At 35.0% G+C, this 22,548-nt stretch overlaps 1 long non-coding RNA gene and 1 pseudogene across 1 annotated transcript; one reads left to right on the top strand and one right to left on the bottom strand.

Annotated features, from left to right (window-relative positions):
• The first annotated feature begins 5,016 nt into the window (after window positions 1-5,016).
• Window positions 5,017-8,714, top strand: LOC132311384 (small ribosomal subunit protein eS8-like; annotated as a pseudogene).
• A 2,193-nt stretch (window positions 8,715-10,907) lies between these two features.
• Window positions 10,908-14,961, bottom strand: LOC132311383 (uncharacterized). Its single transcript, XR_009482948.1, has 3 exons — window positions 14,442-14,961; window positions 13,074-13,288; window positions 10,908-12,921 (listed from the first exon to the last, which is right to left on the bottom strand). It is a non-coding gene; the product is annotated as an uncharacterized LOC132311383 (long non-coding RNA).
• Between the last annotated feature and the right edge of the window lie 7,587 nt (window positions 14,962-22,548).

Below are 22,548 nucleotides of genomic sequence, written 5' to 3'. Positions count from 1 at the left end.
CGGTAATGGCATCAACAAAAGGGAGTAAGAAAGTGAAAAATAAATCACTTCATTGCTATCGACACAGTAAAGGCACACTCCTAGTAAAAACATTATCGCATCCCCAGAAAAACGCACGACTTAAAAGTTTTTTGAAAATTAAAATAAAAAGACAAATTACACTACCGACCTTGGGTTTTTTCAAACTTTTTGAGAACTTGTGAGTTTGCTCACAAATGGTTAAAACCAAGTTTGAACTCATCTCTTTAAACTCGTCGTTACAAACCAACCACATTGTGTCGAACTTATAAATGAGCAAAAGACAGAATCAGTGAGCATATGACAGAATTGTTGAGAGCCTTCAGTTTTCATAAAATAAATTTAAAAAATTTAAGAAAATATAAAACTGGTTTCAAATAAATATAAAATACAATTATCTGAAATAAATATAAAATACAATTATCTGAAAAACTGTTAACCGAACAAATTTTTTTTTTTTACAATTTTTTTATTTCCAGTTTCTCAAAATATATAAAACTGTTCACAAAAATCCTGAACAAAGCAAACCCAAATTTCTCATTTTGATTATTTAGTATAGTTTTGGATCTATGATAACGGTTCAAAACGGACTAATTTGCCCACAGCCATACACATTGCAATAATTTTTTATGGCCAAAATTATTTCATTATTATACTTTTCTTTTCTATTTTTTTGCCAACCCAGTTTCAGTCCTTTTAAAGCATGTCATAATCAATTACTAAAGAGTCATTTGTCTCACAAGCCCCATATAATTTTCAATAAAGTTCTCAAAAGAAATTTAAAAAAATTTCTAACTCCCAACTTCCACCGAGGAGAATTTTGCTATTAAGCTATTCTCTTTTGCACTTGTTTCAAATGTTAAGTTGTCATGTCATCGAATTACTTCTGATCAGATTATCAATTCTCCCTAGTCCCTACCAATCCTTGTGGTCCTATGAAGTACGAACACGGGTGCGATACGACACAGATACAGTGATATGGTATATTTTAAAAAGCAGGACACGCACACGGTAATAAAGTAATAATATTAATATATATACTCAATTTCAAATTTATATTTAATAAACACAACTTTTAGGCCCATTATTCTCTTGAAATATATAGGCCCAAATACCTTGAAATTTTTTAAAAAAAAAAAAGAAAAAAAGAAATAAAAGAGGTACATATTTGTATCTAACCATAGAATTATTATTCTTATAACCGGTTCTAAAAGATAAGATTACAATCTTATCACTTCGGCGTTTTATTACCTTTTTTTAAGCGGTTATCTTTAGGGAACGAGACAGCATAGGGGAAACGCTTCCAAATAGTTTTTGATCGCAAACAAGTAACCTATTTTCGAAGCTTTTCATCGGCCAAAAGTCTGAAAATGCAAGTTCTCTCCTCCTGGAACCGACTTTCTCATCTTCTCCATCTCTGTCCCTTAATCTGTCTTTCTATGAATACACACAATCATATACATGTATATATCGCTTTATCTTTTTCTTTTCTTTTCTTTTCTTTTTTGTACAAAAAATCTGAACCCCGTGTCCTATGCGTGTCGCCGGCGTGTCCTTCACCGTGTCTGGCATGAAAAAAATGATAAAAAATAGGACACTTCTATAGAGGTGTCGGACACGTGTCGGAGCCTCGGACACACGTGCCCGACATTGGTACGACAGCCCATTCCACATGTCGGTGCTTCTTAGTTGTGGTCTCACTGCATAATATTTTAGAGCATCTCCAAGGGACGCTTTAAATTTTGGCTCTCCAAATTTACCACATTAGTTTTTTTGAAGAGCCACGTCAACATTTTCAAAAGCTCGTTAGCGTTTTGGACTCTTTAAATTTTGCCTATTGAAGTTGCCACAATGGTGTACTTTCACTCTCCAAAAATAATAATATTTTAATATATATTTTTTATTTTCAAAATATATTTTTTTTGTTTTAAAATTTTTTCCAACGGCTATATTTTTTATATTATATAAACACCAACTTGTTCATCTGAAAATTCTAAGTACATTCATCTCTTTCATTGTAGCAAAATATCATTTTCTATCTCCTTTAATCTCAAAATTCCAATGGCTGTCCTCATCGCGATCTTTTCCCTTGTCAAACTCGAATTCTTCTTCTTCTTCGTCATCCTCCTCGTCAAATGATCATATTGTCGCGCTGATTCAACATAATCAAGAACGCAATTCATTTTTGAATTCAGTGAAGCCAAAGATAGTAGAGCAAGTTTTTCAACTGCGTAAAAGACAGTACATTCATCGTGATCAAGAAGGAAGTCACTGTCAGGCTGGCGTCAGCTAATGAAATATTATTCCGACTTTGACAAGAATTGCACATATCCACCGGAGCAACGAGAACTATTTCTTCGTATGTTGAATGATGTTGAAAGCCTAAACTATTTCTTTGTATGCTGAACCATTCGCTTTTGTGGTTGTCTTCTTTCTATACAGAATATGACAACTGCAATACGTATACTCGCATATGGTTGTGCAGTCGATCATTGTGACTAGTATATTAAGATTGGTGAGAGCAGTGCCATTGAAAGCCTGGTGGCATTTTGTAAGACTGTTGTTAGTGTGTATAGGGAGAAGTACATGTGCCCACCCATCGAAGATGACATAGCATGGCTGCTTCGAGAAGTGAAAGAGAGATGATTCTTGTGCATACTTGGTTCTATCGACTGTATGTACTGGGAGTGTGAAAGTTGCCCAGTGGCATAACATGGCACGCACAAGGGATGCTCCCATAAGTATAGTCTTACATTGGAGGCGGTAGCCTCAAAAGATCTGTGGATTTGGCTGTAAGAAATTTCTAACACAAATAGGATTCATGGATTTAAATACATAAATTGATAGGAGAGACATACCAGATATAGAAACCCAGTTTAAAGAGATTATAGCGAAAACGTTCTATAACCCTCTCATATTCTTGCAAAATTGGATGATGGACTATAAGCTTTCATCCGCTTATATAGTGAGGGTTGGGATCGTTTCATTTTTTTACGTGAAGAGATGTGTTGATTCCATCAACCACACAACTCTTTATATATACATATGTGACTATTCATTCAAATTAGTAGGCATATTTAAGGATTAATATGGTGCAATATATCTATATTACATACATGAATAACTTAATATTAATTAATTATAGTTAGACTATTATTTTTGCTTACGTACACTGGCATGCATGATTTGGAATGTCGAGTTCACATAATAATCTTAATGTATTGGATCATTCCTCGGTATTCAATAGCATTGTCATTGGCCAATTGCTTTGGTAAATTTTGTGGTGAATGGCATTACCATAGAATTGGGTATTATCTGTCTGATGGTATATACTCTAAGTAAGGGTGGCAATATTTGACACGACACGAGATAAGCGGGTTTGGGTTTGGACTAATTGTGTTCATGTCATAATCGTATCGATACGGATTGACCCGCTAACTAAACGTGTCGTGTTCGTGTCTGACTCTATAAACACGATTGTGACACGATTAACCCGATTAACTAAACGTGTCAGATAATCGTGTCGTGTTCGTGTCAAAAATGACCCATTTAGCAAAAATATGTCGTATTCGTGTAAAAAATGACTTAAACGTGTCTTTTCGTGTCTTGTAAAGTCTTGACCCATTTATTAAACAGGTTATGCGTGTCGTGTCGTGTTACACGTATAATAATCGTGTCGTGTTCGTGTCACCCCTAATCGTATCCGTGTCGTAATCGTGTCGATCCGTGTCGTAATCGTGTCGATACGAACACGACACGCTAACACGAATTGCCACCCCTAACTCTAAGTGGGCAACCTTGATGCATACCATCCCGCACCCAATTATTGAAAAAGAAAAACTTTTTGCTCAAAGACAAGAGGGCTGCAAGAAATATGTGAAACGAGCTTTTGGGGTCTTACATATGAAGTGGACAATAACACAAACACTAATACTTTTTTTGGGAGAAAGGGTATACTTTTGCCTCATAATAAAAACGTGCATCATTCTTCACAACATGATCATTGAATATGAGCGTCACGTCAATGTTGGAAGATGAAATACGCCACCAGAAGAGACAATCCCGATTTCCACTTTATTTCAAAACCCATTGATCTTAGCGGCAACGTCTACCCTCATCAAGTCCAGATTCGCAACAGAGAGACAAATATGCAATTAAGGAAAGATTTTATATAAATTTTGTGGAACTATTTTGGTAAATAAAACATTTAATTTATGTTGCATTTTTATGCTTTTAAGATGTTATGAAATTTTCTATAATAGAATATTTATTATGTAATGGTTTTATCGAGAAAAAAATTATTAAATTGTTTGTTGTACAATATCCAACGACAATATTCTTCAACCAAACGGACATAGTTGCAAATAATTCAATTGGTAAATTAAGTTTTTTTTTTTTTTAAAAAAAATAAAATTAAGCAGTACAATATCTATTATGGTAGCTTGAAGGAGTAGGGAATAGAGATGAGTTGGATGTGATGTAAATGGTGGTATGGGTTGATTTATTAGAGGTGAAAACAAAGGCAAACAAAAAAATCATTTTTAAAGGAGAAAAACAAATTTTTTATATTTTTTTGAAAATTAACTTTTTTGGGACAATATACCCCAAACAGTCCTTAACGGTTCTATTTTCATTTTTGTAGAAAAGAAAAAAAAAAAAAAAAAAAAACTGAAATTAAACAAATTTTTTTGGACTTAAAAGCCGTTTAGGCACTGTTTAGATTAGGCTAACAGTTTTTTATTTTCAGTAAAGTGCAGACAAAAAGAAAACCCAAAAAAATTGCAAAAAACCTGGTTTTGAGCAACGGTCTGGGCCAAACACACCCTTAGACCGTTGCCCAATTTGAAAGAACTGGACTTTTAAATATAAAAAGGGCCCGTACTGGCCCACAAAATTAGGGTTTGGGCTCCAGAAAAATATATTTGGGCTCGTGAAAAATGGGCTCCACGAGCCCATTGGATTTTCTTTTAGGCTCTGTGATTAGGGTTTTGTATAAAATCAGGTACACCACTCTCGCACACTTTGGTATCCTCTCTATCAAACCCTCTGCAAGCATTTGGGAGAAACCCTAGATTCCAACAGCTGCAGCTATGGGTATCTATCGATTCGCTCGATCTCAATCAATCTCTTTTCACTTATCTTCTTCATCCATCTTCATGATGCTAATGTTAAAAACCCTAATACTTTACAGGTATTTCTCGTGATTCTATGCACAAGAGACGTGCCACTGGAGGCAAGAAGAAGGCTTGGAGGAAGAAGCGAAAGTAAGAGGCAACTACTTTCTTTCAATCCTCAATCTTCTTACCATTGAAATGTCTCTCTTAAGTAATGGGTTTGTCATAATTTTTAAAATAACAATCTCATTAAATTTGCATAATGTCTGTGTTCATTTTGTTTGTAATGATTTAAAAATTCCTGAAGATTCTTGTTGTGTCTGGTTAATGGGTTTGTCCTGATCGTGTCTCTGATTAATTGGAGTGTCATGATTGTATAGCTTGAATTAGTTTAGGTTCGACTAGTTTCTATTATTTACAGGTTTGCCCGTGATTTCTGAAACTTTTGTTAGGTTTATTTTCGTCTTTCCTTTTTGATGTTTGGCTTACTTTGATTTATGGATCTGCCACAGTAACCAGTTTTGGGTCAATTGGTTACTAATTAATTGTTCCGTTATGGTTTTGAAAACTTTTATGGGGTTTATAATCATTTAGTGGTGGATGCGTTAATGGATTCATCATTAAAGAAAAACCCTGATTGGTTGATGCATCTGTTTAATGAATTATCAATATTCTGGAAGTAGGTTCATTTGGTGCTTCTGATCAATGGGTTGGTCACAATGTCCTGAACATAAATTTGGTTGAATTCATTTTGGTGGCTCAAATTTTGTTTTTATGTCTGGTAAGTTGTAAGATTTGTGCTATGGCTCGTCATAATTTCCAAAGCTGTGTTGAGTTATTTTCTCTTTAGTTAACATCCAGGCATGATGGCTTCAGATTTATTTAGTTCACCTCCATGAATGGCCTCTCATAATATTTGAGACTAATATCATTAAAATCGAACCATGTAATTGATTGATCTGCTTGCTTTTGTTTCTAATACCCTAATAAGTTCAGATTCAGTTCGAGTGACATGTTTCCAATTATGCTGGTTATTTCTTTTTTTTGAAGGTATGAGCTTGGAAGACAACCTGCCAACACAAAGCTGTCAAGCAACAAGACAGTTAGGAGGGTTAGGGTTCGAGGTGGGAATGTGAAGTGGCGTGCATTGAGGTTGGACACAGGAAACTACTCTTGGGGCAGTGAGGCTGTGACCCGGAAGACTCGTATCTTGGATGTGGTTTATAATGCTTCAAATAATGAGTTGGTTAGGACCCAAACTTTGGTGAAGGGTGCAATAGTTCAGGTCGATGCAGCACCATTTAAGCAGTGGTACCTTCAGCACTATGGAGTTGACATTGGTCGCAAGAAGAAAACCGCTGCTTCTGCCAAAAAAAGGAGGAGAGGTATTTGAATTTACTTGGTTTTGTTTGATTAAGTTGGGTTTGCATTTTTGTAAGGTTGCTTGTGAATATTTTGCAGTTACTATTTTGTTGGTGATAGACAGGAATCATATAAATGTGATATGTTTTAGGATATAAGCAGTTGAAGGAAGATTATAGTTTGACAGTCATTTTTTATTTGGTTTGTGGAATTGTGTTGAATTCAAACCTGACATGCGTTTTTGTGTGGTTGCTTTTGACTTTGTTGAATATTTTACAATAATGGTGTCAGAAGAATCATAAAGTGGTATTTGTATAGTGATAGTTGTAATTTTCTTCCCTTTTTTCCAGTTCAATTGGATAATGATTTTTAATTTTCTTTCCTTTTTTCCAATTCAATTGGATAATGATTTTTCCCCCATTTCAGTTGGATATAAATCCAGTGTTTTTGTTTTGCTGTAATTAAAGGTTACATGCTGTATTACATCCTGTTAATTCTGGAGGGGTTGTATGATGCCTGCTGCTGACATGACAAAATGTGAGTGGTTATCGGAAGTGTTTAGATGCAGTGTATTATGGAGAAGCCGTACCCATTTTACTTTTCAGCCTTTTACATCATCTGCTTCGAACTACTATATGTTATTGCCTCTTTACCTTATTAGCGTTCTCATGTACCATAAGTTTAAATTTTTTGAATACCTTTATCCTTTATAATTATCTTTTTGTCATTTTCATGTTGAAATGGTGTTCCTTCACATCCTTCATTATTCCCCATGATGTAAATTTATGTGATTGTTTCATTCCTCTGCTGATGTTGACATTATTGTAATCTAATTTGATTATGCCATCCTTTGTTTCTTAAGCTCTTGGGGGAACATGATCTAATTTTAGTTGCCTATTTATGTAATTAGATATCCAATATTGACGGGCACCACACAAAATTGCACTACTTCATTAATAAATAGTTAAATAATAAAGGTTTACATTTGTAGATATGATCAAAGATTGGACAAGATTCCACTGTATATTTCTTTTTGGGATTTTATGCAACTGGTCAGTATTCCCAAAAGTTGTGGAAGAACAATATTTTAGGTGTTCTGGAATTATTAGTGGTGTTTTGTAGCAAATCCATTAGATAGGTATTGTTGATGCTATTTCATTTTTTCTTCTTATGATGTGTTCTGGAATTATTAGTTGTGTTTTGTAGCAAATCTATTAGATAGGTATTGTTGATGAATGCCATTTCTTTTTTTCTTCTTCTGATGTGTTCTGGAATTATTAGTGGTGTTTTGTAGCAAATCCATTAGATAGGTATTGTTGATGAATGCTATTTCATTTTCTTCTTCTTATGATGTGCTCTTTAATCGGATTATAGGAGGGTGATGCCGCTACAGAAGAGGCAAAGAAAAGCAACCATGTTGTCAGAAAACTGGAGAAGCGCCAACAGGATCGCAATCTTGACCCACATGTCGAAGAGCAATTTGGAGGTGGCCGTTTGTTAGCTGCAATTGCATCACGACCTGGCCAATGTGGTTGCTGTGACGGGTATGCATTTCTACTTTGCTAATATTTCACGACTATATTACCCTGTTTCTTATGCTTCCTTTAGTTGGTTTACTTAATTGCTTACTCAAAAGCATGGAAATACAGCTCTGGCTTCTAACTTAGAAAGAGTGCTTCAAAAAAGCCATTTTGTTGCAGTATAATACCTTAATAACACTTTAGTGGACCACCTTGACAAACCTTGATCATAATTAGTATGGAAGATTGAATAGAGTGGCTCATGTTCACAATTTATGATCAGAGCTGTATGGTCTTTCTCTAACCATTTCTGAGATCCAATGATGTTGCGAGATTGCTTTTTCTAATTTTTTTGAGGGTTTCTTCTTATGGTGTGGTTGTGAAATTGCTTCTGACAGATACATATTGGAGGGCAAAGAGCTGGAGTTCTATATGAAGAAGCTCCAGAGGAAGAAGGGAAAGGGCGCTGCTGCTTAAAATCTTGCTACCGCAAATTCTTCTGTGAAATCAGAGTTTCAATTTTCCCCTATCCATTTTTATTTTCTTTAGCCATGGAACTGAGAATTGGTTGACTGATAAAGTTAGCTTGAACTATTTTTGTCATATCCTTTTATGTTTTAAAGTTAAACATCAATGCAACATTCTGTTTTAATCAATGGTCTTATTGTTGTTAATGTGGAACTTCATTTTTATGTATAAATGTTAGATGGCTTCAAGCACTGTTATGTGAGGCAGTATCAGGTCCTATAAATGTCGTGCATTTCACTCTGTAATGTATTTCAAGTTTCCACTGATTACTTTTTAGTTAGGGTATCAGGGAAAAGTCCTCTCAATGCTCTAATGCTCACACCATTCCGGTGTCACCAGATACAGACTACGTTCTGAACCTGGCCCTCTTTTAACTATGTTTTTCGATCGGGTGCAGTTTTACAGTTAACTTACCAAAGAGTTTGATGATGTTACTGGTCCTGCCATAACCAAAAAAGTCATGAGGAGAAATATATTTCTTCTCTGAATGAACTGTGCTACTCTAGTTTTGGTGAGCTGCCTGGGGGTGGTGGTTTTGGAATTTTCACCAATTGTGCCCAATGTGAATGCATTTGGTACAAGTACATTTTCTTCCTCTACCATGCCTAATTGATGTGCGTACAGGCTTGTTTGGTTTAGTGTTGTAAACGATTTTTTAAGATTGTTGAAACATAATAGTTTTCAGTGACCTACGAACACAGTTTTCAAAATCAGACCAAAGTTGTTAGTTTAAGATAGCTTTTGAGGGCCATTTGGCTTCCATGGTGTACATATTGCACCAGGATTTAGGAGTTAGATTAAGTTGGTTTTAATGATCTCTGTCCGAGTGACCTCCTTTTACAGCTGTATACCATTGGCTTAGTTAGGGTTTTTTTCCATTAACGATCTCTGGTTTATTTTTTCCATTAACAATCGCGGATGATGTTTAAAGTTGGCCCCTATGGTAGAGTATCTAGCACATATCAAGGATGGCTGAACTGCTATTAGTCTCAGAGAGTCCTTGACCAGAGAATATAATATGTATCTATATATACATATATAAATAGACAGGGTTAAGAGCAAAACGGGCCTTTTACAGGGTGCATACCATTGGCTTAGGGTTTAGAGCAAAACAAGAGGGAAGCCAATGCAATGGCAGATTGTGGATTGCTGGTTCGTGATTTTTCCATTAACAACCACGGATAACTGTTGGTCTGACTTTTAAAGTTGGCCCTGCAGTAGAGTTTCTAGCACGTAGATGGCTGAACTGCTATTAGTCTCACAGTTCTCAGCATATAGGCATTGACATGTAAAGATTCAATTTGGTAAAAGCTGCTATTAGTCTCACAGTTCTCAACACGTCAATGTCTATATATATATATATATATATATATATATATATATATAGATAGAGAGAGAGAGAGAGAGAGAGAGAGAGAGAGACCAGACGTTGACATGTAAAGATTCAAGGGTTATATATCTTGTAGCTGAAAATTCATTTTGAATGATCCTTACAAGTTCTTCGGTGCTTTTCAGGGGTGGGTGAGGGAGACGGTAGACGAAAGAGATGATAAAGGGGCGTTTATGTCATTTAAAATTAAAAATATTCTGTATTAAAATTTTGAGGATAAAAGGGTTAATTTGTATGTGTTTAAGGTCAAAAAGCAAATTGGGGTGTAAGTAAAAGTTAAAAACCAAATCTTCATCTAGGTGAAATATGACCTAATCGCAGGAAGTCTGAGCGAAATTAACCCAAGATTCAATTTGGTAAAAGGATCCCTTGCCCTCGTTTCCTCACCTCAATAAACTGAGATCTTTATGACCAGTTCCATTTTTCAATCTTCAAGCATCTTATGCAAAACACAATATATTTAAGGAAATCACAAAAGGGTGGCAATTCGTGTTGGCGTGTCGTGTTCGTGTCGACACGATTACAACACGGACACGATTAGGGTTGACACGAACACGACACGATTATTAATCGTGTCTAAAACCCTTGACACGATTATTATACATGTAACACGACACGACAAACATAATCTGTTTAATAAATGGGTCAAGACTTGACACGACATGAAAAGACACATTTAAGTCATTTTTGACACAAATACGATATATTTATTCTATACGTTTTGCTAAATGGGTCATTTTTGACACGAACACGACACGTTTATCTGACACGTATAGTTAATCGGGTTAATCATGTCATAATCGCGTTTATAAGGTTAAACACGAACACGACACGTTTAGTTAGCGGGTCAATCCATGTCGACACGATTATGACACGAACACGATTAGTCCAAACCCAAACATGCTTATCTCGTGTCGTGTTCGTGGCGTGTTGTGTTAAATATTGCCACCCCTGAGGTCCACAATGGTAGAGCTGTAATCAGTTTTAATTATGTGAGCTACATATATATATATATTTTTCCAGGCAAAGAGAAACACTAAGACTGATTAACAAAGAGGTTACAATCCAGACAGCAAGCAAAGAGAAAAATTGACTTTCTGACTGGCAGTTTCAAAAGCACGAATACTTGTTATCTTCCATGGCACCTGTTGAAACCTATTTCGACAGCAGTACCAGAAGAAAGAAGTGATGCTACTCTGACAACGTCATTGATTTTCCAGTCACATCTTGAAGCAAGCCTATGGCCGATACAACGTGTTACTATAAGTAGAATCACTTGCCTGCCCTAATTCTAAAAGACTGCACCAAAAGGTTCTGCTCAAGACATTTAGCCAGAGCACCACATTGTACTCGATAATTAATTGCACATTTCTTCCTCATATTCAGTATAAGAGTAGAAAGAAACTATAGGAGAATCCCAAAATACCATTCTTGACAACTTCACTACATCATTAACCTTAAGAAATAGATGATTTAATGGTGTGAAATCAGCAATTCTCTATTCCAAAATGTGCAATGGTTGAAGATTAAAACAAGGAAAACGTCAGTCGTTCAAGGAACAATACACACACACATACATATATAAGAGAATGTTTTGCAAGCACAGATCAAAATCATGTTAGTGATGTTTCATTTTTTTTTCCATTTTTTTTTAATTTAAATAATGGAAATAGTGTTGAGCCTTAAAAAAGAAACAGGAACAATAAATTCATATATCGGAAATGAGGATGTTAAGGTCGATGATAAAGGTACCTAGAAGATGTAGGGTTACTAATCAAAATGTGAGAAAATTGACTTATGTTATATGGACATATCTGAAGAAGACTCGTGGACGCTTCGGTACGAAGAGGGTGAATAATTGGGATTAAAGGATAAAGAGGGCGACCGAAGTTAACATGGGATGAAATCATCACAAATGATTTTAAAAAGTTAAACTACTGTAAGAGAGATGACAGATGACTTGTAATAGAAAATAATGGAAAAAGGAAACTTATGTGGACGACCCATATGAGATGAAGACAAGGATAATTATGAGGATGAGTATCGAATGAAGGAAATTGTAGAAGTGTTAATGTAAATAATGAAGCATGATATTTGTCAAAATGTTATAAACAAAATGTACATTTGCCAAGGTGTTGTAAAGAACACCAACCACTAATATCACAAAATATAACTAAATTAACATCAAAAGTAATCTTAGATGTCTCAGTCTTTCCATCCCCACTTCAATAGCCTTATTGGTCAATGTCCTTTCCATAACTGTATGGAGATAGACAAATAAAAAATAAAAAAAATATAAAACAACTATTTGGAGATAGATTCCTTCTTTGCCTATACCCGACCAAATTATACGATCCATGTTACCATTCATATTTATAAGGGTTTGGCTCTCTTCAAGCATTTTGAAGGATATAATTGTAAAGCATGAAAAGTAAAATAATTTGTGTCATATAATGTGTGATATATTGCGATAAGTTCCAACTTTATGTCGATACAATGAGAGTTCCATTTTGAAATGTATGAGAATATTCTTGTCAGAAATATCCACCATTATGTCATGGTATTTTGCAACATATATTTTTTGAATTCAAGATTACATATAAAATTCATATTGCATCTTGAAAATATCCAATATATAGATTGATAAATTACAATAAATTGTGATTTTTTATTCCTTGCGTTCACTTATACTTTAATTCTCATGAGACTGAAAATTAAATACGATGATTTTTTTTTTTATCCCAAACGAGATCTCTCTAAAATGCTTAGTTCTATTAACTGGCAAACATTGTCAATTCAGAGTGGATATCACAGTGATTCAACACATGACAAACCCCCTTACCCACCCAAATTATCGAGGTCAAACAACTATTAGTATGCCCTGAGCCCCAGGCACCCATAATCAAGTACATTCTAACTGTTGACCTGCCCAAATTTAAAGCAACATATGGGCTGTTCTTTATGCATCACAATCTAGCAAAGAAGACACCTGTCCTCAAAGTGTTCCATCAGATAAAATCATAAAAGGAAAAAGTCAGGTGATGAATTTCTAAATCTCTTAACAGTGTAAGTGCACAAACTTTATAAACAATTTGATCCAACTTGCGATATTTTAGAAATTTTAACAAATAAGGAGCATACCTAGATCAATGAGTTGAGTACCCTTCTTTCACTTGCCATATTTCTGTCTCAATCGTTCTTTGACAAAGATCATTTCGAGCTTTTGTTCGAGCTTGTTGAGGGGCAACATTGACATATGAAAGATGCACACCAATAGCAAAAAGGGAGGCGCCACCAAGGAACAATCCAATGGTCATCACCAACTTCTTAGGAGTAGAAGGAAAGCACGAAACCATCTGATTATAGTTCAAGGACACAAAGAGGTAGGTTTTATTGAAGAACTGATAGCAAAACGATCCATATACAGCATATAAGGAGATCATAATTGAGGATTTCCAACAAGGAAAGGCAGAAGATCCCTACATATTTCAAAACAAATGGGTCTTTATGCTTATAAAGATGTCATGAAACATTTTTTGAATACAAAAGTTCAATTATTCCCACAAATTAGTCGTATAGAAGGATTCCTTGTATAGGAAAAAAGAAAAAGAAAAAAGTAATGGGCCAATCGCCATAACCCCCGAAGATATATCATTACGAGCTAAGCTCGATATTCTTATGTTTCAGAGGAAACTTGTGAGTTTTTTCAGTCTAACCAATAGATATAAGAACTCCTTATTCTTCTAATTTATGGTAGGAAAATGGAATAGGTAACAATATCATACCACTTCTAAAAATGCAACCCACACACTCCCTCTCCCCAACCACCGAACAATGTGATTTTCACACCCGATAACTCCTTAATCCTACCCCAATATTATAAGTCTTATTACTTCAACTAATTTGCATATACCTATACAAGATATATATGTTATTAACTTCAACCTATTAGTTGTGCTGAATTACATAACAAAATATAAAATATAATAAAATGTTTGAAGTTATTCATAAGCTCATGCAACAATCTTGCTCCTTTGAGTTCTATACAGCATCTCAAAGCAAAAATTTCATTACAGTACAGAAATGAAGTCATTCAAGGTAAAGACATGAAGAACATTATAATTTCATTAAAACATGACATTGATAATGTACACAGGTTTGTAATTTTTTTTTTCTTAGGCATTTATACCTACCGTTAGCCTTGAACCAAATCCTGCTCTCACACACCATCCCTTAAAAGAATTTTATTTCAAATTTCAGAAAGGAACACCAAGTGAACTCATTTTAAAATTATTACATTCCTCTGCCTCCCAAAGTGGAAGATTGAGAGTCTCCATAGTGGGCAAAAAGTGGGTGTGTGAGTTATTTGCAGAGACAAAATGTGTGTGTCTGTATATATATATATATATATATATATATATTGAAACGAAATCAAATGAATCAAAGAGTCAAAGACTAACGAGATCAAAAATCATAATATACAACACTAGCATCATTCAAAACAACAACCTTGTGAAAAATGACATTAAAACAGAACAAGAAAGGAACGCATCACAGTGGCATTTGATCAAACACGTGACAGGCGTTCTGTATCCACCCTCCAATTTCAGTAGCAACGATCACCCGCTAACAAGGTTCCATTAAATTCAAGAGTGTAAAGAAAATACAGAGTTACAACACTTCCTCAGTGTGTCTGCGCAATATGATTAAGTTTGAACATGTACTAAATTGAAGATAATTGATTCTTCTGGTAAGCAGAAAAACGTGGCAAGGGTGTGTCTCTTACATTGATGCGGAAAATGGGTTGATTTCAGTGCGACTTTGTGTTTCTGTGTTTCTGTTGCCAAAACCACGGAGAGTCGGAGACAACCAACATAGAAGTGGAGATGCTAACACAGAGAGCTTTTGTTACAGAAGTTCAGGAAATAATGTGATTTTTGCGTTAAAAAAAAAAAAAATGTGTGCTCTGTATTGTCTCGGCAAATGTTGTGATTTTAATTTTTTGCGTTAGCAACGCTGCCGTTTCTTTATCAACAAATGGTGCGACTCGAGCGTGTTAGGTGGGTTTGTGGTATAACGTGAGCTGAACTCATCGTATGAAACATTAAACCTAAGTCCAATCTTAATTCTATCCTCAATTACTCAACCCAAGTTCAACTCATACTTTTATTTTTAAATTCAAACTTACAACTCGGATTTAGATTCTGGATAAAAATTTCGGGTTACTTATATGACTAATCTTTATATCAAAAATTTAATATGATCTTCAATTAATTAATTTTAGAGTAAATTACTCTTCAATAAGAAAAAAGTTTAAAGATTTTTTTGTAGATTTTTAATAAATTACAATAAAAATTTTAGAAAATTAATTCTCCTAAATGTTGGCATATAATAATTTAAGATTTAATAAAAGAAGTTGAAAAGAAAAAAAAAAGTAATTATAGTTTAAATATTATATATAATGTATTTAAAAGTAAAAATATATATGAAAATAATATTAGAATTCGAGTTCGGATTAATTTGGGTTGCTAGCACTTTAATTCAAGGCTAACCTTAATTAAATTCGGTTTGAAATTTTTCAACCCAAACCTAACCTTAATTGTAAAAATAATTGTCTAAGTCCGTAAAAAATCAGGCTAGGCTCGGATTGGGTTTGGTTTACCCAACCCAAGTTGCACAACTAACAAATAGTGTTTCAACTTTTGACCACACTATTTACGAACCAAATAGGTTTTTTTCACTATTCATGTTACAGTAGTGACAACAATAAAAATACAAAAAACAAAACGAGTACCAATCAAGCCCATGGAGATCAAAATCGTACATTTCTTCACATTTTATTTTATGTTTTATTATTATTATTTTTAATGAAATCCTTTGAACTGTTGCTAATTTATCAATCTCATTTCAAAACAAATTCTTATTATGTTTGGGAGTACCGAATCAATATCTTAGATTTGGAATAGAAATATATTTAATGTAAATTGGAAATTGAATTTTCTCAAATTTTAAATTTAAGGCATCGATTTGATGCTTCCAAATGCAATATTAAATTTTTAATTAAAATTTTCATGTCAAAATGGTTAAATATTTCCAAATTTCTTAATTTTTTTTCTCTTGGACTAATTTCCCATTAGCAAAATTAGTTCAAACTATTGGTATTAAATTTCGTACCATTAACGCAAATAATGAGGAGAGGAAAGGCTAACAACCAATATGGTACTTAAAGTCACAATTCTTTTTAACAGATGTCACTCTTACGTTTTGAGTGCTCCCACTCTCATGTTTTGCGTATGCTATTTCTCATTTTCACTATTTGTAACTTAATTTTGTTGTTTTCACGCTCCTACTCTCGCTTTATGTAACTTAGGTAGATAAAACTGCTTCTTTTAACACTACTCTCGCTTTATATAACTTAGGTAGATAAAACTGCTTCTTTTAACAAAAACAAATTCATAATTCTGAAATGATAATACTTGATTATTGCCCTATAAGTTGAAACCTCAACGTGGGAGGTGGCTCGAGAATATTAACACATGTCTAAAAAATAAAGAACAATTTTTACCATTGGCCATATTAAAAAACAAAAAATTCATTCCTTTGATAATCATTGCACCAAAATATATATGGGGCCACATTCATGCAAATTAGAACAGTAGGATAGTTTGGTATTCTTTTATTTTATTTTTTATTTTTATACTAATATGAAATAGAGTTAAAAAAAATTAATATCAATTAAAAATGCATTATAAATAAAAAAAATTGCCGGTGGTGGCGCTACAATAGCGATTGGTTATCCCATATGTAATGGAGATGGAAAAAAAAGAAAAAATATATATAAAAATGTGTTAGTCTGAAATAATTAAAAAATATTTTACGCTCATGAATTTAAAATGAATCCACTTCTATTAATTATTTCAAAACTCTAATGATATTAGGCAATAAAGGAAACAATTACAACTTGCAACACTAATAACCCGTGTAAGAGAATCACTTTCATTAAGAATGTCACATCCCAATGCAATAAGGTCAAGTGATGAAAATTTTAGATAATTAATCAATCCGCATTTGAAAGTGACAGGGACAAAAGAAACTTGTTTGTACCAAACAACAATGTAATCACCATGGTACAAAGAAAACTTCTCTAAACATCGAACAAAAAACATCAACAATCACTTCTACAATACTTCGGTATGAATAGATGATCTAGTAACTGTGACCGGATTGAATGAATTGACTTCTTAACCCAAGCAAGAGAGAACATTTCATCAATCATATTCTCGTCTTCAAAAATTACCCTGACAGAAAGGATATGGTCGGAGAAGTGTGAGGGTGCTGGTAGCTGGCTATTAAGCATCAATATAAATTTTATTTTCATTACATGGATGTTCCGTCCCAGCCGCACCATCAACCGCACCGTCAACGGAGACTTTACTCAACATTTTTAAATAAAGCCTTTCATTCGAGATTTCTTCGAGTACTGCACAAAAAATTATAAAGAATGTCAAACAATGGAATATATACATGATAAGGAGATTAGATGTCAGTTTAAGAAATTTACATGCTTCCTTCTCATTTTTATCTTTATCTTTTGAGTTGGTGGTGTCACAGAGAGAGTTTCTCTTAACCGATATATATTGTATACGTATTATTTTAGAAATTCATTTTTAACTATGATAGAGCAAAGAATCTGGGATTGGGCCAGTATGTTTCGACTCATTAATCAATATAGAAACACAAATTTCTATTTCAAGATATAGAAGTTAAGAATAATAATGCAACAAAAACTGGCCAGCTAGGAGTGGGCAACCAACAAACAATGCAATATATATCCAATGGTACACATAGCAACTCAGCATGAAATTATCCAAATATATCATGATTTATTTGCTGCTCAACTATAAAATCCTAAAATTAATTTACTTTCACAATCCTCCTTCCTTTTTATCAATTTTAAATCTGAGTATACATAGATAAGATATTAGACAATAGAAAAGACAAAAATAATAAAAAAATATATATAAAAAAATTCATTTGAAACTAATGATTTATGCATGCTAACTTGGTTGAGGGCAACGATCAAATTAAAGCAAAGAAGTATATGATGAATGTGATAAAATTAGTAAAAAAGAAAGAAAAGAAAATACACTAATCCCTTGAATTAAACAGTACCTAAATCCCAAACCTCATCACTTGTGTCTTTGAATTTTCAAAAAGATATGCTAATATATTTCATTAGATGAGGATTCAACCATATAGGTCTATGCGGATCTTCCATCGATTATTTGAAACACTGATAGTAGAAGTAGCAGAATTTATTGAGAGAGACGTACGGGTGGTACGCAGAAAGACTATTTCAATGCAGTATTCGTCATATACATTTAGTCCCAATACTAAACACTTGCACGTGCTAAAGCTGTGCATGTCAACACATGGGCGCCAAAAGCTATGCGTGTCAACACATGTGCGCCAAAAGCCGTGCATGCCAAACACGTGTACCGAATAGTTGTCACAAAGTTACAAAAGACGGTGGTACGTAAAAAACTGTTTCAATGTAGTATTCGTCATATACGCTTAGTCCCAATACTAAACATTTGCGCGTGCCAAAGCTGTGCATGTTAAGCACATGGGAGACAAAAGCCGTGTATGCCAAACACGTGTACCGAATAGTTGTCACAAAGTTACAGAAGATGGTGGTATGCAGAAAGACTATTTTAATGCAGTATCCGTGCTTAGTCCCAATACTAAACACTTGCGCGTGCCAAAGCTGTGCATGTCAAACACGCGGGCGAAGTTGAGAGAACAAGGACATGGAAATATCAAGCTGCTACTACGAGCTATACCTCCTCCTCCTCTTTCTTTTTCTTTAGATATATCGTTTATATATAAATTCAATCTCCAATAAGTTCAAAACTGATCTATAGATATAGAGAGAGAAATTGTGGGTTGCCTTAGATATAAATTTATGCTCATAATAAGTTCTCTCTCTCATGAGAGTGCTCAGTTTGGCTGAGTTCTCTGTGATATCAGAGTCCTGTTTTTTCTCCTTCTTGTTCTGATGTTTTTGTTTTTGACGTGGTTTGGGCGTGATGCTTGTTAAGGGCTATTCGCGGTTCCGTTTTCGCTTCGGTCATGAGGTTTTCTTTCTGTGGTCCTGGTGGTCTGTTCTCCCTGTGATGTTTCTATGGTCTGTTATTGTTTGATTGGTTTATCAGCGGCGACATATGGTGTTTGTTTTGGCCTCTGTTCTTTGTTGGCTATTGGTCGGAATTCTTCATCGGCTCCAATCGTGGTGGTGTTCGTGGTTGGTGTGGCTCAGGCTTGGGTGTGTCTTGCGTGGTTGGGATGGCATCTAGTGGGCCTAGTCCGGTAAATCCCATGTGGGGATAGTTCACATGGGTTTATGTCAGGTTATGTAGGTTCTTTTAAAAATTGTGGGTTGCCTTAGAGCACATTTTTCTACAGTTGTGCTTCCTGTAGTCCTTATACTTACTTGTTGGCTGTTTTACTTGGAGTCCACGTGTTGACTCGCTTCTATACTATTCTCGTATGTTCTTTTTTTGGGTTATATTCTCTGGGGTTTATGTGTTTTTATCTGGGTTTCATGTTTTCCCCTTTCCACCGACAGAGAAAGTTATGGGTCTTCTTGTGTTGTACTATTTTTTCTCTTGTTTTTTTTGGGTTGATGGAGTCTTCTTTGATTGCTCAATTGAATGGGTTGACACTTACGCGTGCGGAGCAGCAGCCTGTTCATTTATCGGCTGAGGATACTGCTCAATGGGTGAATATGTGCTGTAATAGTTTGTTTGGCAAGGTTTGGGCTTCGAAGAGTATTACACTAGCTAGTGCTAAGTACACTTTTAGCAGGATGTTTCAAAAGCTGTGGCCAAAGGAAAGACAGAATGAAGCTTTGTCCTCACGTTTCATTGTCTATAAGATTGCAGGGAATTTGTTTCTACGGGTTATTCCGGACGGTTCGGTTCGTCTCAAGATCTTTCAAGGCTATCCCTAGTTGTTTGATGGGCATCTGCTGGTTCTCAAAGACTAGGAAGATGGTCTTCTCCTTTCTGAGTCGGCGTTCCAGCTTTCCCCATTTTGGATACAACTTTGTGATGTTCTAGCTAATTACCTCTCTGAAAAGGTTGGTCGTTGTATTGCCGATTCTTTTGTTTGGTGTTTGAAGGTGGAATTGCGTGACAAGGGTGTGATGGAGAACAAGGAGACTTTGCTAGTTGATAGTAGGGTTCTCCGCCTCAAAGTGGAGTTGGATATTTCTAAACCGCTTCGTCGGAATGTGCAGTTGTTAGGTTTGTCGGATACGGAGTTTTGGATTCAAGTTCAATATGTAAAGCTCCTGACCTTATGTTTTGCTTGTGGTATTATTGGGCATAACTGGAAGGCTTGTTCGGTTGGTGCCTCTCGGTCCCCTGTGGAATTGATGGAGTACGGAGGGTTACTTGGGGAAGGATATTTGGAATCCAGGAGGCGATCGGACTGAATCGTTGGCTGTGAGTATCGGGAAGAATTGGCTCTATGTGGAGGGAGATGATTCCGACAGGGTCTTGGGCGACCTCACTTTGAATGCAACTTGTGGTCAGGTTCCTACCGCTACTGTTCCTATTATGGAAGGGGCGTTGTCAACTGTAGGTGTGGAGGCTTTGGGAGAGGTTGGTGTTGCTACAGGTGTGTACACACAAATTTTGTTGTCCTGCAAATAGAAACAAAAATTGGGAGCAAAATAATAATTTTATTAATGAATAAAGATGGGGTAAAATCTTTTGTAATATTCTTTATAAAAATAATGGTCCTCTGATTCGATCTCCTCTTTTTGTTGTTGGTTGGATTCAAGGGCTGCAAGAGCTTGTTCTTGAACCTTCTTGGAATTTGGGTGAGGAACGACACGATTTGATGTGCTTGTTGTTGATCACCGTTGAATTTGATGAAGACCGGCACGATTTGATGTGCTTGGTGTTCTTCACCTTTGGATTTGGATGTAGGGGATAAGGGCTTCTGTATTTCTCTTTGCAATTCTGGATCTCTGAATGCAGAATTTCTGTACCCATTTCTTTTTCCTTCAGGCCTCTATTTATAGGCATCTTGGCTCTATAGGATGATGACATGTGTCATCTCTTGATAAGGATAAAATAATAACTGGGCCGGGCCGGTTATATAATAATAATTATCCTTAAAAAATATTTATTCCAAATATATTTTACTAGGAATAATTATCTTTATATTTAACCAACTGGGCTGGGCTAATTAAATAATTTAAGTGGACCAAACTTGGGCCAATTAAATAACTTAATTAAACATTAGGCCCATATTTAATGGATCCATTTGTCAAAATTAAAGCCCACTAAAATTTTAATGTCTACAAATTGCCCCCACTTCGAGTCCTACGCTTAACAGGACTTGTCTCCTTTTTCAAGTGAGACTTGAAGTACCCAACTTTCCTTTTTTTTTTTTTTCTTTTTTTTCTTTTTTTTTTTATTGGATTTTTACTTTCCAATTTATACAAATTCCTTGCCTATATATACCACCCAAGTCATAGGGTTTGACATCAATTTTAATCAGCTCTGAAGAACTTGTAAGATTGCAGCCTTTGAAGATTATGTTAGATTGCGGCATCTGCTTGAACACATAGGTATAAATGTTCTTCTTCTTCTTCTTCTTCTTCTTCTTCTTTTTTTTACTCCTCCACGCTTGCGGGAGAAACAAATTTTTTTTTTATTTTTTTTTATAGCAAAACTTGAAATCCTCCTTCTAGACAACACCGATCAAGCTTTATTATTCCATCATGGTGGTGTTCAAATGTTTCGCAAAACAAACAATGACTATCTTAGAGAGCGAAAATAGTCAACGAGTCCAAGGAACGACATTAAGTGTATATGACTCACTTTTTGGTCGCAATGCTATTCAAATGTCTGATCCTAACAATAAACTTTGTTCATCTAATTGGACATGCATGGCCACATACGAACTAACCACCTTTAGTTTTGATCAGATTAATGAAGAATCTATTATCTCTGAAGCCTTGATACTAAATTCTTCACTTTATGGGTCTCAATGTTCAGGCGAAAGAAGTATAATGGAGTATTCCCTGTATACTTTCTGTTGCATTGCCACACACCGAACTATTCCATTGCTGCTTTGCCATACACCGAACTATATTAGGAGTGATTAGAAGATGTCTTGGCACGTTTCCACGACTTTCTATCAACACAACAACTATATGGTGCTATATTCGCTTCCCTATGTTCATATGATCACCATGAAGATGAATTCAAAGCATTCCTTGAATGTTGGTGCCCAGCCACTAATATTCTTCATTGTTCTATTGGCGAGCTATCAATTTCCCTTCTTATCAAGGAAAAAGTTATGATGAAGTTATTCCCTTCTATCAAAACAACAACTATATGGTGCTCTATTCGCCTCCCTATTTTCATATGATTGCTATGAAGATGTATTCAAAGCATTCCTTGAATGTTGGTGCCCAGCCACTAATACTCTTCATTGTTCTATTGGCGAGTTATCAATTTCCCTTCTCATCAAGGAAAACTTTATGATGAAGTTATTCCTTGAATAAGAAGTTACAAAATGCTCAAACTGAAACTGA

The sequence above is a fragment of the Cornus florida genome, unplaced genomic scaffold (genome assembly GCF_030987335.1).
Source record: "Cornus florida cultivar Cherokee Brave unplaced genomic scaffold, ASM3098733v1 CherokeeBrave_3.0.0_Hap2_Chr06, whole genome shotgun sequence".
Lineage (NCBI taxonomy): Eukaryota > Viridiplantae > Streptophyta > Magnoliopsida > Cornales > Cornaceae > Cornus > Cornus florida.
This window is presented reverse-complemented; position numbering and strand designations above follow the sequence as displayed.